We start from the raw sequence: 14840 nt of genomic DNA, 5'->3' as shown, positions 1-14840 counted from the left end.
CCTCCCACTCAGCGGCAGCTTCGTCCTTCCAGACTCTTGAACAGGAGTGGGATGGAGCCGGGGGCTCTCTGGAGGGAGAGCATTCCCTACAGAAGAAGGACAAGGTGCGGAGGCCCTGAAGTTGTGTCTGGCACGTGTGAGGATGAGGCCAGTGTGGCTGGCACAGCCCCAGTGAGGGCTTCTGTGGGAAGCAGGGAGGGCTGAGGGCCGAGGGGCCTTGCAGGTCACTGGAAGGACTCGGGCTCTCTCTAGGGCAGACAGGAACTGTGGAGGGTCCCGCACAGAGAAGGGCATGGTCTAGGTTCTAGGTTCTGAAAGAATTGCTCTGGCTATGTGTGGAGCATTGGACTGTCAGGGGCGAGGAGGGAAGGGGAACAGTCACGGAGGGGGTGTCTGCAAAGGATGAGAGAGGTCGAGGGCCTAGCTGCCCCTGAAGACAGAGGAAGTGATGGGTAAGGTTGTCACAGAAGTTCAGGTCAAGAACAACTCTGAGGAGTTGGTGCTCACAACCCTTTGGCCTTGGCAGCCTGCTTGCCTCTCCAGACCTCAGTTTTCACCTCTGTGAAATGGGTTGATAATGCCTGCGCAGGAAGGCTGTTGTTGGGTCTCATTTGGGCACGCAGGGGCTCCCTGCGCTCCCTCTCCAGCTGCCCACTGCTGTCATCCCTAGGCCCTAGGAAGAGCCTAGGACCCAGTACATCGTAGGCGCTCTGAGGCCCAGGAGCCCACAGGACATATGGAAGCAAAGAATGAACTTCTTTGGGACTTACCGTCACCTGTGAAGTGACTGCTTTCTACCTACTGGACTTGCACATGGAACCTCTCAACCACCACAGAGGCGAAGCCTGCAACCAGTAAGAGAAGAGACAGCCAGAGAGGTTATGAGCCTTAACCAAGGTCACAGAGCTAGCATTAGTTTCTCAGTCACAAGGCTGACATAAAAATACTTGAATTTTGTTGAGCACTTACTTTGTTACATGTATTTGCTAGCATTAAACTTGACCTCGCGGGTAGGGGACGGGCGCTATTCTCTTCTCCATTTCACACGTGAAGAAAAAGGCTCCGTAACCTGTGCAGGGAAAGGGAGTGGGGCATTTGCAGACCAGCATTCAGACTCAGGTGGTCTGGCGGCTCCCAAGTCCACGGTCTCCAACCCAAACGCCCTGCGTGGGAGGGGTAGCCAGGACGTGGTAGCTGGCGCGCACGTAAGCACTTCCGAAGTTGTTAAACCTTTGAAAAGCATGTAGAGACAAGCAGGCCACGCCAAGGTCTCACCGGGGCATTCGCTCTTCCCTTATTTCTATCCCTTCCTGTTGGTCCCACTTGCAGAGGAAAAGCTGCCCGTGGGCCATTTTCCCCCTTCGTCTCCTCCCTCTGGGAAAATTCTGTGCAGCATCCACAGGTCACGGGGCTGCTGGCCAGCGGGCTGGCTGGAACAGAGTTAGGCCAGGTTATCGGATTTCGTGGTCAGCCACCTTCGCCCCTGACCAGGGCTGTCTTTCCAAAACAGAACATTCAGTCACCGCCTGTCCCTGTGCTCAGCTGTCCTTGTGCCCCTGACCTCGCTTCCTGCCCACTCGCCCCGGGTTTTTCCCAGTATCCTTGTCTCTTACTGACATCTCGCGAAGATGACCAGAGTGTAGAAAAAGAGAAAGAGAAACAGGGGCCAAGAGACATAGAGAGAATCCGAGATAGAGATAATGAGAGAAACAGAAAGAGGCAACAGAGGCAGAGAGCGGCCCACAGATTCCCTCTGCCCTCCTGGGTCTGTGGTCTTGGACCTCATTCCTCCAGTCTTGACCTTCCCCCAAAGCTATGAGATCTTCTCCTCCTTCCCCTGCCCCCAAGTCCAGCGGATCACAGGAGAAACTCCCCACCTGCCTCTCCCTCACCTCCAAACACAGTCCCTCACCTAGCTAACTCCTGTTCAACCCCCTTTCTCCAGGAAGCCCACCCTGTTTCCACAGCCCCTTTTTAGGACCGCAACTGCATTGACCTCACTGGGCTGCGTCTCCCCCACTGGATCAGCAGCTCCTGCAGGCAGGGACTGGGTCTGCGCTGCTCACCTGTGTCCCGGCCTTGCTAACTCAGCACAGTGTCTGACACAGTGGCTGAATGAAGATTAAACCAGCTGCTTATGCGTCCCCCGGGAGAAGCCTTCCCTGATAGCACCGGTTACTGTCTGTGTTTCACTGTGTGATTATTTGATTTAGGGTCTGTGTCCCCGCTGGTCCCAAGAAGGCAAGGTCTATGGCCGTTATGCTCACCCTTGTTTCTCCTGGAACAGGACTTGGAACTGAGTAGGTACTCAAATATTGGTTGAAAGAGTGAATGAGCAGATAAGCTAATCATGAGCCATCTGGAGGTTTTGAATTTTATATTTTAACCCAGTGGAGTCCAGCTCAAATCCGTCCATTACCATTTGCAGCAAACCCTGAGTCCTTCCTAAGGCCTATGAGGTCCTGCATGATCTGGCTCCTGTTGTCCCTTCCCCTCCCCCTGGCACCAATGTCTCTGTTCCCCAGGGCACCGTGCATGGTGGACACCCTCAGCCACCCCCTTCACACCCCATCGTAAGTCATGTCAGCAGAGTTGGCATTTTCTGTAAACAAGACCACATAGGAAAATGGAGCGCATTTACACAATCTGAATGTCACCAGTGGACCTTGGTCCCTGTGGGACAGTCTCCAAGGTTCGGCCAGCTAGTTTTCCAGGGCCTTGCCCTGAGATGGGACTTGAGTCCTAGCCCCAAAAGTGCTGCTTGGGTGGGAAGGAGGGGGTGTCCAGGGTACCCAGAGTCTGACCTTTGCCTTCTGCAGAAGGGAGGAAAGAAGTCTGTGGGGGGCCCAGGGAGCAGGGCTAAAGAGCAGACCCCAGCGGGTCCTTGAGGCTCAGGCCAGACCTCACCTCCTCCAGGAAGCTCCCCAGACCACCTTCCCTGCTTCTGTGAGCTGCTGCTCTTACCCCGATGGCAGCTTACACCACATTCTGTGGAAACTCTCTCCCGGACTGTGCTCCTTGTGGATAAGAGTAAATCTTTCATATCTCCATGTCCCCAAAGCCCAGGTCCGGCATGTGGAGGGCATGAGCAAACGTGTCCGGATGGATGAAATTATTATTGAATGCTCACTTCCTGCCTGGGTTCATATTTATTGTCGCTCTCACTATGATGGGAGCCCAAGGACCTCGTCTCCTTGATCTTTGGTACTCGGGGTCTAACACTGCTTGACCCATAGGAGGCAGCATGGACCATATTCGGGGTAAATGAATGAACCAGACCTTCCTACCATCCATCATAGCTGTCTCTCCCACTGTACTGGGAGCTCTGTGAGGTTGAGGACCAAGTCTTACTTGTTTCTAGTGCCTCTGAGTCCAGCAGAGGGCTTGGCACAAAGGAGATGCTTGGTAGGTGTTTGTGGATGGAGGGAGGGAGAGATGGTTGGATAGTTGGGGGATGGAAGGGTGGATGGATGGATGGATTGGTGGATAAAGGGATGGACAGATAGATGATAATTGAATTTATCAATCAATGGAAGAATGAATGGGAAGTTCCATGGAGTGAGTGAATAGGATGGGTACATGGAAGGGTGTGGGTAGATTGAAGGGCAGGTAGATAAATGGAGAAATGGAAGCCTGAGTAGGTAGGTCCATACTACAGTCTGGGATGAGAATGTGGGAAATATTGCTTTCTACACCCTGCCCCACCCCAAAACACAAAGCCACCATTTTAGAACTAAAGTAAATCCAAAGAATGACTCAACTAAGGTTGAGTTTTCAAGTGGAAGATATTTAGGAGAAAAAAATATATAAAAAGGAAGAACCTCTGAGCCTCTAAAATTTTCAAGCAAAACCCTGTATATTAGTCATGCTTTCTTGCATTGTTTGTGTTATTTATTGTGGGCCTATCCTCTGGAGTGCCCTGGGTTCAGTCTGGAAATGGAAACAAATTTCAAATGTGGATCTCACTGACCCCAGGTTGCTCAGGATGTGGTCAGAGAGTCAGACATAGGCTCACACATCTTCTGTTGATCTTCTTATTGGAAGCAGGGTATACAGACTCCTTTCTTGTGTGACTTGAAGCAATTTGCTTGACTTCTCTGGATTCTGATTCGCTCATCTTGCTTAGAGGGTTGTTGTGAGCCCATGCTGATGAAGGGCGGAGCCAGGTCTGGAGTACAGCAGGTGGCTGGTAAACGAGGAGTGGGGCATGATACCAGCTGACCTTCTCAACTCTTTCTTCTCTTTCTGTCAACTCATTGCAACCACCCACAGTGAGGGACATGAACCTGTGAGGGGCTCAGATTGAGAGATCTAGTACACCTGGGTTCAAAGCCAGTCTCCTCCCCTCCCCAGCTGCCTGGTTCCATGTCAACCCCGTGGCCTCGGACCCCCTTGCTGTTTCTCAGACACAGCTGTCATGCCTGCACCCAGGCTGCAAGAGAGCCTAAGAAAGTGAGTTTTCTGGCATCTACCTTGGGAAGGCATAGGCTCCTAAGGTTGGTGCTGTCTACCCAGCATTACTCTGAGACACAGAAGGGGGTCTGGAAGAGCAAATAGAGGGTATCTGCTTCTCACCCCATCTGGAAGAGAAGCTCAACCCTTGCTATTCTAGTATCCCACCTGTTTATGTGTCCAGCAGTTTATACCACATGACTTTACTTATTTTTTCCCTTACTTTCTAATCTATTCTCCCAACACGGATATTGTCCACATCATGAAGGGTGGGTCTTTATCTTGATTCTTGATCATTTCTATGTCCTCAGGACCTAAAGTCCATCCAGGCACGTAGTTTATGTTAAATAAATGGTTGGATAAATAAATGGATAGATGATTGGATGGACAGATGGATGGGTGAATGGGTGGATAATGAATGGATGGATAGATGATGGGATGGACGGATGGTGGATGCATAGGTGAATGATGGATAGAGGATTGGGTGGATGGGTGGGTAGAAGGATGATTAGTGGATAGTTGGTTGGGTAGATACTGGATGGATGATGGATGGATGGATGGATGGATGGATGGATAGATGAATGGATGGATGGATGGATAGATGGATGGATGGATGGATGGATGGATGGATGGATGGATAGATGGATAGATGGATGGATGGTTGGAGGGCTGGATGGATAGATGGATAGATGGATGGATGGATGGATAGATGAATGGATGGATGGATGGATGGATGGATAGATGGATGGATGGATGGATGGTTGGAGGGCTGGATGGGTGGATGATGGATGGATGAATGGATAGATGGTGAGATGGATGGATGGTGGAAGCATAGGTGAATGATGGATGGATGATTGGGTGGATGGATGGATGGTTGGAGGGTTGGATAGATGACTAGCTGGGCATATCAGAAATAATTTAAGAGCTTAGACAGCACACACACACACACACACACACACGCAAGCACGCCCAAGTCCTGCTCCAAAAATAAAAATAAAAGCCAACACTTAATGAGTATTTACTATATACCAGGCCCCATGTGCAGCCTATGAGGTAGGACATTTCATTGAACTCATGGCCACCCTCTGAGCTAGTAACTAATACTAATTTTTTTTAAAAAGATTTAAAAAATTTATTTGAGAGAGAGCACAAGCCAGGAGGAGTGGCAGAGGGAAAGGGAGAAGCAGAGTCCCCACTGAGCAGGGAGTCCCTGGACCCTGAGATCATGACCTGAGCTGAAGGCAGATGCTTACCTGACTGAGGCCCCGAGGTGTCCCACTAATCTTTTTTTTTTTTTTTTAGAGGAGAAACCTGAGGCTCAGAGAGCTAGTCACTGACCCCAGGTGGCACAGCTATGAGGTAGAGGAGCCAAGATTCAAGTCAAGATCTGTTTGATTCCAGAGCCAACCTTGGCCTCACTGGGTCCGCGGGGATCCCCAGGAGTTTGGGGTCCTAGCACTCCACAGGTGATTCTGATAAGCAGCCAGCTGGCAAACCCCTGAGTAGGGCCGAGTTCTGGGAAGGGGGTTGGCTTTGGGGTCAGCTGACTCCTGCACCGTAGGGTAGCCTGCCTCCTCTTCTCTGACACAGAGCGGGAGACAGTGCCTGCCCACCCCCTGGGGTCTCTGGAGGCCGGAAGGAGCTGAGCAGAGTGCTCAGCTGGGGACATGGTCTGCAGATCCTGCTGGTCCTAGCAGCAGCCACTTTGCTAGTGCCGGGACTGGGGACCAGTGGCCCCCCTGCTCCTTCTCCCGGCTCCCCAGGTACAAACATGTTCCCGGCTTCCAGGTGGGGAGCTGGAGACAGGCGACAGAAGAACCCGCAGGGGCAGCCAGGAGGCTTCAGCGTATGAATGCAGAGCAGGGGTGCTGTTGTCTCTCCTGCCCGGAACCCCATCCTGCGCCCATCCTCCCACACACAAGTGTGCGCCCAGCCGACCACTACCATGTGCTCAGTTCCAGAAGAAGGAGCCGGGAAACTGGCCAAAGTGTGTGTGGGGGGCAGGCTTTTTACACTGGGAATTATGGACATTTGGGGCTGGATCAGTCTTTGTAGTGGGAGGCTGGCCTGTGCCAGGTAGAAAACTAGCAGCTTCCCTGGTGTCCGCAGCATCCCCTCTATCCCACTTGAAACAACCAAGAATGTTTTCAGACATGGCCTTTGTCCCCCGGCAGAGAACTGGTGGTCTAGAGCTTGCTCTGCGCAAGGCACAGGTGCACACATTCTACAGAAGCCACCTCCTCCTGGAGCCCCTTACGCCTCGTGACAGACGCAGAGATGGCCTGGTTAGCCACTTGCCTGAGGTCGTGGAGCTGACATTTCAGCCACGCTGTGGTTTGAACCTGTGATAAGTCTCAGTTGGTTTTTGTGGGTCCCTTGGACCTTTCCGCAGTCATAATCATGTTGTCTGTGACTAGATGTAATCTCATTTCTGCTTTTCCCATTTGGCTGCCGTGGCGTGTTCGAGAACAGACTTGCAGGGTATGAATTATAGCTCAAGAAGATTCCATAATCTGCACAGGATTCTTTCTTTCAGGAAGTTAAATTTGCTCAATTATTGGCAATTTGGAAAATACAGAATAAAGAGAAAAAATTAAAAAAAAAATTTGGACTTCCCACAAAGACCCACTTTCTAGCAGCCTTGTCCTCTGAGAAACTCTCTCTCTGCTTTGAAATTTTGTCGCCCAGTTGCAATCACGCTATATCTACAAATTCCCCAAACTACAAAACCATTTTTTCTCATCTTATTACAAAATCCTCTTGGACACTATTTGTAATTGTTGCCTATTGTGGCCAAGACTCCAGTTTCTCCTCCAATCTCTGCTTCTCCCTCTTCTTTCATGATAGAAATCTCAAGTTTTAGTTGGGCATGTGGGCACCCGGAAAAAAAACTACATTTCCCAGATGTGTCCATGTGACTAAGTTCTGGCCAATGAGACATAAGTAATTTCCAAGTGTCCTCAGAGAGAGGGTGCCTGCTCTTCTTCCTATCCTCCTTGCTGGCTGGAATGCAGGTGTGATGGCCAGAATCAGAGTGGCAATTTTGGGGCACAGTGGAGAAGTAAGAGAAAAGACACCTGAGTCCGGATGAATTTATAAAAACACCCTACCAGCCCTGGACAGCCAGCTGCACACTTCTTTTAGATAAGAGAGAAACGGATTTCTGATTCATTTAAGCCCCTGGCATTTGGGGCTGTTAGCCACTCAAAGATGAACCTAATCCTGAGCATTGTTCTAATATTTTGCTGAAGGAATTGTCTCTAACATTCTTTTAGGAATTATCACCTAATTAGCTCAACTGTTCCCTGGTGATTGGATGATTAGGTAGTTTCGGACTCCCCACTCCTCTGAATAATTCTGTCGTGGACATCTCTGTGCACTAACCACTATTTGTGGTTGTTTCTTCAGTATGCAATTCCAGAATAAGGATTTGGTGGGGGCTGGTCAAAGAACATGAACCGTCTTCATGCCTTTTAATAGCCATCATCCCAGCGGGGGCCACAGAGTCAGAGTAAGAGGCTACACCTCCAGGAGGCTCGGGTTTTGTGGATAAGCTGCCCCAGGGAACCTGTTTTGTCACTGAGGATGCCTCCCATGCATCCTGTCCTTCTCTTCTAATCACATGTCTCTGGGAGGCATGTCTCCCTGGTGAAATCCAGACCCTCTGCTGGCACCAAGCTGCAAGGGAGGCTGGGAAAGGGAGTCTTGGGCATCTCATTCCAGGAGAGGGGCCACAGGGAAGGAGTGTCCCTGAAGCAGGTATGCAAGGTTGGGGGGGAGCAGCCAGAAAGCAGGGTGAAGCTTAGCTCCCCAAGCAAAGACCCTCCGGGCTGGGGAGGAACACAGAAAGGCTTCCTGCCTCACTTTTTAATTCGTCCTCCACTTCTCCTGAAAGAACAGCAGGCAAGCGTAAAGAGGACAAGGATGTCATTCCCACTGGTGTCACCCTGGCGGTTTTGCCAGCTCTGCCAGGACTGTGCTGGAGCTGGGGACCCACACCCAACAGAGCGCAAGCCCCGTTCCCACGCCGCCGCCCGAGACCAGCAAGTCAGCCTGGATGTCATTATCTGATGCCGGTGTGTCTCCCGGGCCGCATCCTTTGAGAGGAGGACATGTCCGCCTTACCCACTATAGTACTCCCGGCACCCCGGTGGGCCCTAGTGCACGCTAGGTGGTCAATGCATAAATCTTGGATGAATGAGCGAATGGATGAATGATAGCAGTCAGTTCTTAGCCCTAGAAGGAAGCTTAGAATCCTGAAATGAACATTTATTGATGCAGCCAATATTTCCTTAGCACTTACCATGCTCCAGGCCCTGCTTTAGGTGCTTGGGATTCTGTAGGAAAGAAGACAGACTAACTTCCTGCCCTCACAATGGGGGAGATGGACAGTAAATAAGAAACCCCCCAAATATTGATATACTATAATATGATATATGATTATTGATATGATATATGATATGACATATGATAATATGATATAACATATCATGTTTTATGAAGAAGTGCAAAACTGGGTAAGTGACTGAAAGATGCTAATTTAGAAAAAAAATGGTTGCAGACTTCTGCTCTCTGACATTTCATGAGAGACCTGAAATAGGTTAGCAGAGTAAATATCTGTGAGAAGCAGTGGGAACAGGCAGTGCAAAGGCCCTGAGGTAGGATTGAGCTTGGTGTGTGCTCTTTGCAACAAGGCAGCCAGAGAGGCAAGGGTTACACAGGGTTTCCCAACTTCAGCAAATCCACAGAACCCTTAACTGTCGGAAACAGTGGGGTGGGGATGGGATGAGTTCTTTACTCTTAATCGTCTCTGGAAAAACATGATGTCAGGGACAGACAGTAAATCTTGACTTGTCCCAGAAAACAATGGGCCCACAAAAACCAGTAAAGTGTCAGGCTGAAAGTAAACGCCAAAGGGCTGGGGCACGGGTAGATCATATGGAATCTGTTAACAAATCTGTGTTTGAAAAAGAACTTCCCAGTTAGAGGCAGAAGCTTCTGGCCAGCATCAAAAAGATGTTTATTGTGGTGCCTCCGTGTAGACATGAAAAATGAAGATTTGCTGTCTAGCTGGAGATGTGGAAAGATGTACCCGTTATGTTAAGCTGAAAAAAAATTATATAGAAATATAAATTTATATATATATACATAAATAGATCACAGGGTAGTGTAATATATCGTACAATCCTTTTCATAAATTCACTTCCTCCTTCACTCATTTGGAAAATATCCATTACAGGCCTACGGTATGCCAGTGTCCTGCTACGAGGGGCGTGGAGCGGGGGACTACACAGGCATGACTGTTCCTGTCCCTGGGGGAGAGGGGAGGGCAGATAACAATCAGATCAGTACACAAATACATCATCACAAACTCGGGTCAGTGCTAAAAAGAAAACACACCAGAGCTATAAGAATGTGCCCTGACATCAAGGGATGGAAAAAGCCCATGGGGATATGCTCCAGAATGTCGAAGAGGTCAGAGGATTTCAGGTGACTCGCTCTCCTTATGTTCCCCTTCCTTTTGAGTGTCTGTATATTCTCATTTTTTTTTTTTTTTTTGGTAATGTCATGCTTTACACTGGAGTGAATTAAAAAACATAACCAAAGCCCAAATGAATAGAGGGGTTAGAAATCATGTGTCTGAAAATGATTTAACACCAGGAAAGGAAGGAAGGACACACAAGACATCGCCAGCTGTGTTTGCTTCCGGGAAGGGAAGCCAGGGGCTGGGGTGGGGAAGAACCCTCGCTAGACCTGCTTTGAACATTTCGAATGTGCGTGTACTCACAAAACGACCATAAAATAAGCCAAGATCTTTTGAAATGAAACTTCAAGTCAGGTTTCAGTTTTGTGAAAAGTGTCAAAGCCAGCAATAGTAGGATCTCAATATAAAAACGTTAACTGAGGGGCGCCTGGGTGGCTCAGTGGGTTGGGCCACTGCCTTCGGCTCGGGTCATGATCTCGGGGTCTTGGGATCGAATCCCACGTCGGGCTCCCTGCTCGGCCGGGAGCCTGCTTCCCTCTCTCTCTCTCTCTGCCTGCCTCTCTGTCTACTGTGATCTCTCTCTGTCAAATAAATAAAATCTTTTAAAAAATTAAAAAAAAAATAAAAATGTTAACTGAGCTGAAAATCTTCAAGTGGTTCTCTCAGGGCAACCTTGTTTTTTTTCCCTGTATTCCTTGATTTAACATGAGAAGAATAAAAGAAACAAGAGAAAAGATGACTGTGCTCTGGAAACATGATTTTTGCTTCATCCCTACCACAGCCGTCCAAGGCGTGTACGTTTCTTGTCCCCATTTGACAGATGAGGACACTGAGTCTCAGGGTGAAGCCACGGACCTGGCATCCCCCAGCTGGATCAGAGCTAGGTCTGTCCAACCCCAAAGTCTGTTTTTAAACCAGGATGCGCAGATGCCCTTCAAAATGTCCTTCAAGGAAATTGCATTGCTTTGAAAATCCGAGGGGGAAAACCAAACAAACCAAACAAGAAAGATTACATTTTTTTAACCACTTAACTTAAGCTCTGATGGGGCCCAAGACCAGCTCGGCAAAGGGCAGTGTTTGTACTCAGGTAGGGCGCTCCTTCATCATGCCTGGCCGTACCCCCGTGGCAAGTCCTTGCACCTAAATCACAGCTGGGCCACCCCAGCATCTGTCACCCAGAACCGCCCCCTCACACCTCGCCAAACCTCCCCAGACCCCTCCATAGAGGAATGCTTCTTGGGACTGAGCAGGGCCAAGAACCATCCCGTGTGGCCATGGGGTCTGGGTGAAGCGAGGGAGACACGAGAGGCCGGCAGCCCCAGGCTCACAGGCCAGGCGGCCACCAAGGACCATCTGCTCTCGGGCCAGCCGAGGCCAGGCTGGGAGGGCCAGAGCCCGGGGCTGTAAGCTGGGCAGGCGGCCACTACAGTGGGGACCGGGAAGGCGTACATTCCCTCCGCCTGCCCGGCAGCAGCCCATGGCCGCCCGCCAGGCCCTGCCTGACGTCAGGGTCTGACCAGGGACATAATGTGCTGGCGTCGGGACAAGGGCTGGCTGCAGGGAGACAGGGCTGCGAGGCGGGGCGGTCAGAGAGAGACAGGCTAGGCGGGGAGAGAAGAGGAGAGAGCAACACAGTGAGAGAGAGAGAGAGACCGAGACAGAGAAGTGAGGAGGAGAAATACAGAAACAGAAGGAAACACACACACACACACACACACACACACAGGGCCAGAGACACACAGACACAGAGAGGAGGCAGGAGGGAACAACAGGGGCTGTGGGGTTAGTTGGGAGACTCTGGCCCCAGGCTGGGATGTGGTGACTCCAGCACTGGGAGCCTCTGATTGCTTACCTGGGCCGCGGGAGCCTCACTCCCTTGCAGTGGGGCCGGAGCACCCCTTCGTCCTCAGTGGGGGAGGAGGGGAGTCAATCTGTAGATAGTACTTTGGCAGGGCCCTGCATAGAGTAGGTGCACAATAAGTTGAAGGGACAGTAGTGGTTGGGCCGGGGAGGAGAGAGAAATCATGGAGGGAGGGGGAGTGACTCTGTGAGCAACAGCCCCAGCTCCACAGCGACCCCCTCCCTGGGCCCGCGCCTGACGCCTCCGTTCCCACCCCTTCCGTGACTCGGGCAGGAGGCCACCAGCACAGACCTTGGCCTGACCTTGCCTGTCTCGGGGCCCAACCCCCTGTTTATGGGCTCAAGAAGGCCATGATCCCAGGGCCATCACGTCACCAAAGCCAAACAAGGCCAGGCCCTGGTCACTGCAGGCCTTCTAGCCACATCACCCCTTTTCCAGCTTAATTATTAATTGGCCCAGCAGGGCTGAGGGGCTGAACCACTGGCCTCCTGGGTGTGGGCAGTTGTGCCTCTGTGTCCCCCATTAATGCAGGGGCACACACTCTAGAGACCCCAGGGAGAGCTTGCAAAGTGTCCTTTCTCTTGCTCCTGCATTTCTGGGATCTTTCCTTTTCCTCATCCGTCACCCATTAGGGCCCCCATTTATTGAGCATGTACTGTGGGGGGGGCATGGTCTCCAATTCTCCTGATGGCCCCAAGACAGGAAGCACATCATTATCCCATTTTTCAGATGAGGAAACTGAGTTCAGAGGGCTACAGTCCCTTGCTCAAGGCTACCTGCTAGCGAGTGGCAGAGCCAGGATTCCAGCCCGGCCACCCGCTTAACCAGACAGCAGCTCCCCGTTCCCCAAGCAGCAGCTGGGCGCCAGGTTCGGTGCCAGAAGCTGTGCCCATATCACCTCTCAACCCCCAGGGTGGCCCTATGAGGCGGCCAAGGGCAGTCCTGCCCCCCTCCCCCACCCTGCGAGGCATGGGGCTCTATCTGGGGACATCTGGGATTGTCACAATGGGGGGACTGCTACTGACATCTGCTGCGTAGAGACCAGGGATGTTGCTCGATTTCAACAACACAGAATTATCCAGTCCCAAAGGTTGATAGCAGTGAGGTCCCCTACTACAAGGTAAGCCCCATTATGCTCCCCATTTTACAGATGCAGAAACTAAGGCACAGAGAGAAATCACCGCTTGCCCAGGTGGTCATGCACTGCACTCTTTCTCTTCACCAGAAGAGCCCCCTCTGCCTCTCCTGTGACTCCTGTCCTCAGGAGACCCCTGGCTCCAGGCCGGGCCTGTCTGAGTCCTCACTTGCCTAGTGTAAATGATGCCTCACCGACTTTTTACATCGGAAGGCAGTGTTTGAATCGTCAGCGAAGAAAATAAATTAAGACAAAACGTCCCTGGGAAGGTCAGAATGCCTTTAAATGAATGTGTATTTTATTCTCAGTTGCACTGAGAAACGTTTGAAATTGGCCACACAGGGATTCCTGGAGCAAGTATTTTTTGAGCACCTACCATGGGCCAGGCCCTATCCTTGGTAGAGCAGAGACACAGCCGGGAACCAGACACATCCAGCCCCTCCTGGGCCTTTAGGCGTGAACACTCTAGTGAGGGAACGCGACAGTACCTAAGAAGACAATCAGGGTCATTTCAGACAGTGTTGTGACCGTGAGGAGAGGAAAGGATTGTTCTAGAGAGGGTGGTGTCCGAGAGGGCCTTTTTGAGGAGGCAAGGCCTGAAGGATGACAAGCCTTGGGAAGAGGCCAGGTGAAAGGTTCTAGGCAGAGGGAACAGCGTGTGAAAAGGCCCTGAGGCTGGAGCTTTTGTGGGCTGTGAGGCCCAGCAGGGCGGCCCTGTGGCTGGAGCCAGAAGAGGCAGGAGGAGAGGAGAAGCAGAGATGAGAGATGTCAGGGCTTTTCAGGGACTCTGAGGGGGCAGGAGCCAGGGGAGGGTTTTGAGCCCAAGGGGCGCAGGATCTGACTTGGGTTCTAATGCTGTGGTCGGCTGAATAGCTCTTCGCAGAGATGTCCACCTTGGAATCCCCCAAACCTATGAATGTTACTTTCTATGGCAAAAGGAACTTGGCAGTTGTGGCTTACTTCAGGAGCTGGAGATGAGAGGTGGTCCTGGATTACCGGAGTGCGCGCTCAGTAGAATCACAGGATCCTTCTAGGAGGGAAGCCGCGGGAGGGTGGTTGGATTACCGACAAGGAGAGGCAGAGAGAAGAGATAGAGAGAAGCAGAGGCCTGAGAGGCCACACTCAGCAGTGGAAGGGAAGGGACCATCAGCCAAGAAGGGCAGGTGACCCCCGGAGGCAGACAAGACAACGGAGCAGGATCCCCCTGGAACCAGCCTCCCAGCACCTTGACTATATCCCAAGACTGTGGACCCCTGAGCAACACAGAGTAAGCGGATACGTCTGTGTAGTTTTCACCCACAACGTCTGTTGTGACTTGTTACAGGAGCCACAGGAAACTAATGCAGATGCTGTGAGTGGGACAGATTGGGGTGGGGGGGGCAGGCGGAAGCGGGGGGGGGGGATGGGGAGGGGCTTCTGCCACGGTCCAGGCGGAAAATGAGCAGGGACCCGAGGAAGTGACAGATTTAGCGGGAACGTGTAGCCTTGCTGATGGACTGGAGGCTTAGGGGGCAGGCAGGAGACACCGAGGGTCCCTGGCTTCACTCTGTAGTCCCTGGGCTGCCACCGGGACACAGAGCTGACCGCTGCGTGGTTCCCCCTCTAGGGAAGGACTCAACTGGGCAAGGCCAGGGCAGACTTGCGGGGTGATGGCAGGAGCAGGCCCAGGACCCCACATCTCACACCATTCAGGCCCCTACCTTGATGTCCCATCCCCGGGACGCCTCCTGACCACCCTGCGGCAGGGAGCCCCTCCTGCTCTCTCGCCCTCCCCCTGCTTCAGTGTGCGGTGTGTGTGCTCTTGTCACCCCGCGTGCTCCATGGTGGTGTTTCTTCGCTGTCGGGCGCCCGCCCTCCCTTGTCAGCCCCATGAGAGGGAGGACTTCCTCCGGTTCCTTCCCCAAGTC

The 14840-nt window shown here is 51.8% G+C and overlaps 1 long non-coding RNA gene across 1 annotated transcript; it reads right to left on the bottom strand.

Moving 5' to 3' along the window:
- Window positions 1-9454: 9454 nt before the first annotated feature.
- Window positions 9455-12371, bottom strand: LOC131807676 (uncharacterized). The gene is made up of 3 exons (XR_009344576.1): window positions 12090-12371; window positions 11790-11893; window positions 9455-9557 (listed from the first exon to the last, which is right to left on the bottom strand). It is a non-coding gene; the product is annotated as an uncharacterized LOC131807676 (long non-coding RNA).
- Window positions 12372-14840: the final 2469 nt, after the last annotated feature.

Source organism: Mustela lutreola, chromosome 9 (genome assembly GCF_030435805.1).
Source record: "Mustela lutreola isolate mMusLut2 chromosome 9, mMusLut2.pri, whole genome shotgun sequence".
NCBI lineage: Eukaryota > Metazoa > Chordata > Mammalia > Carnivora > Mustelidae > Mustela > Mustela lutreola.
Note: the sequence above shows the minus strand (reverse complement) of the source record. Positions and strands in the feature narration are given on the sequence as shown.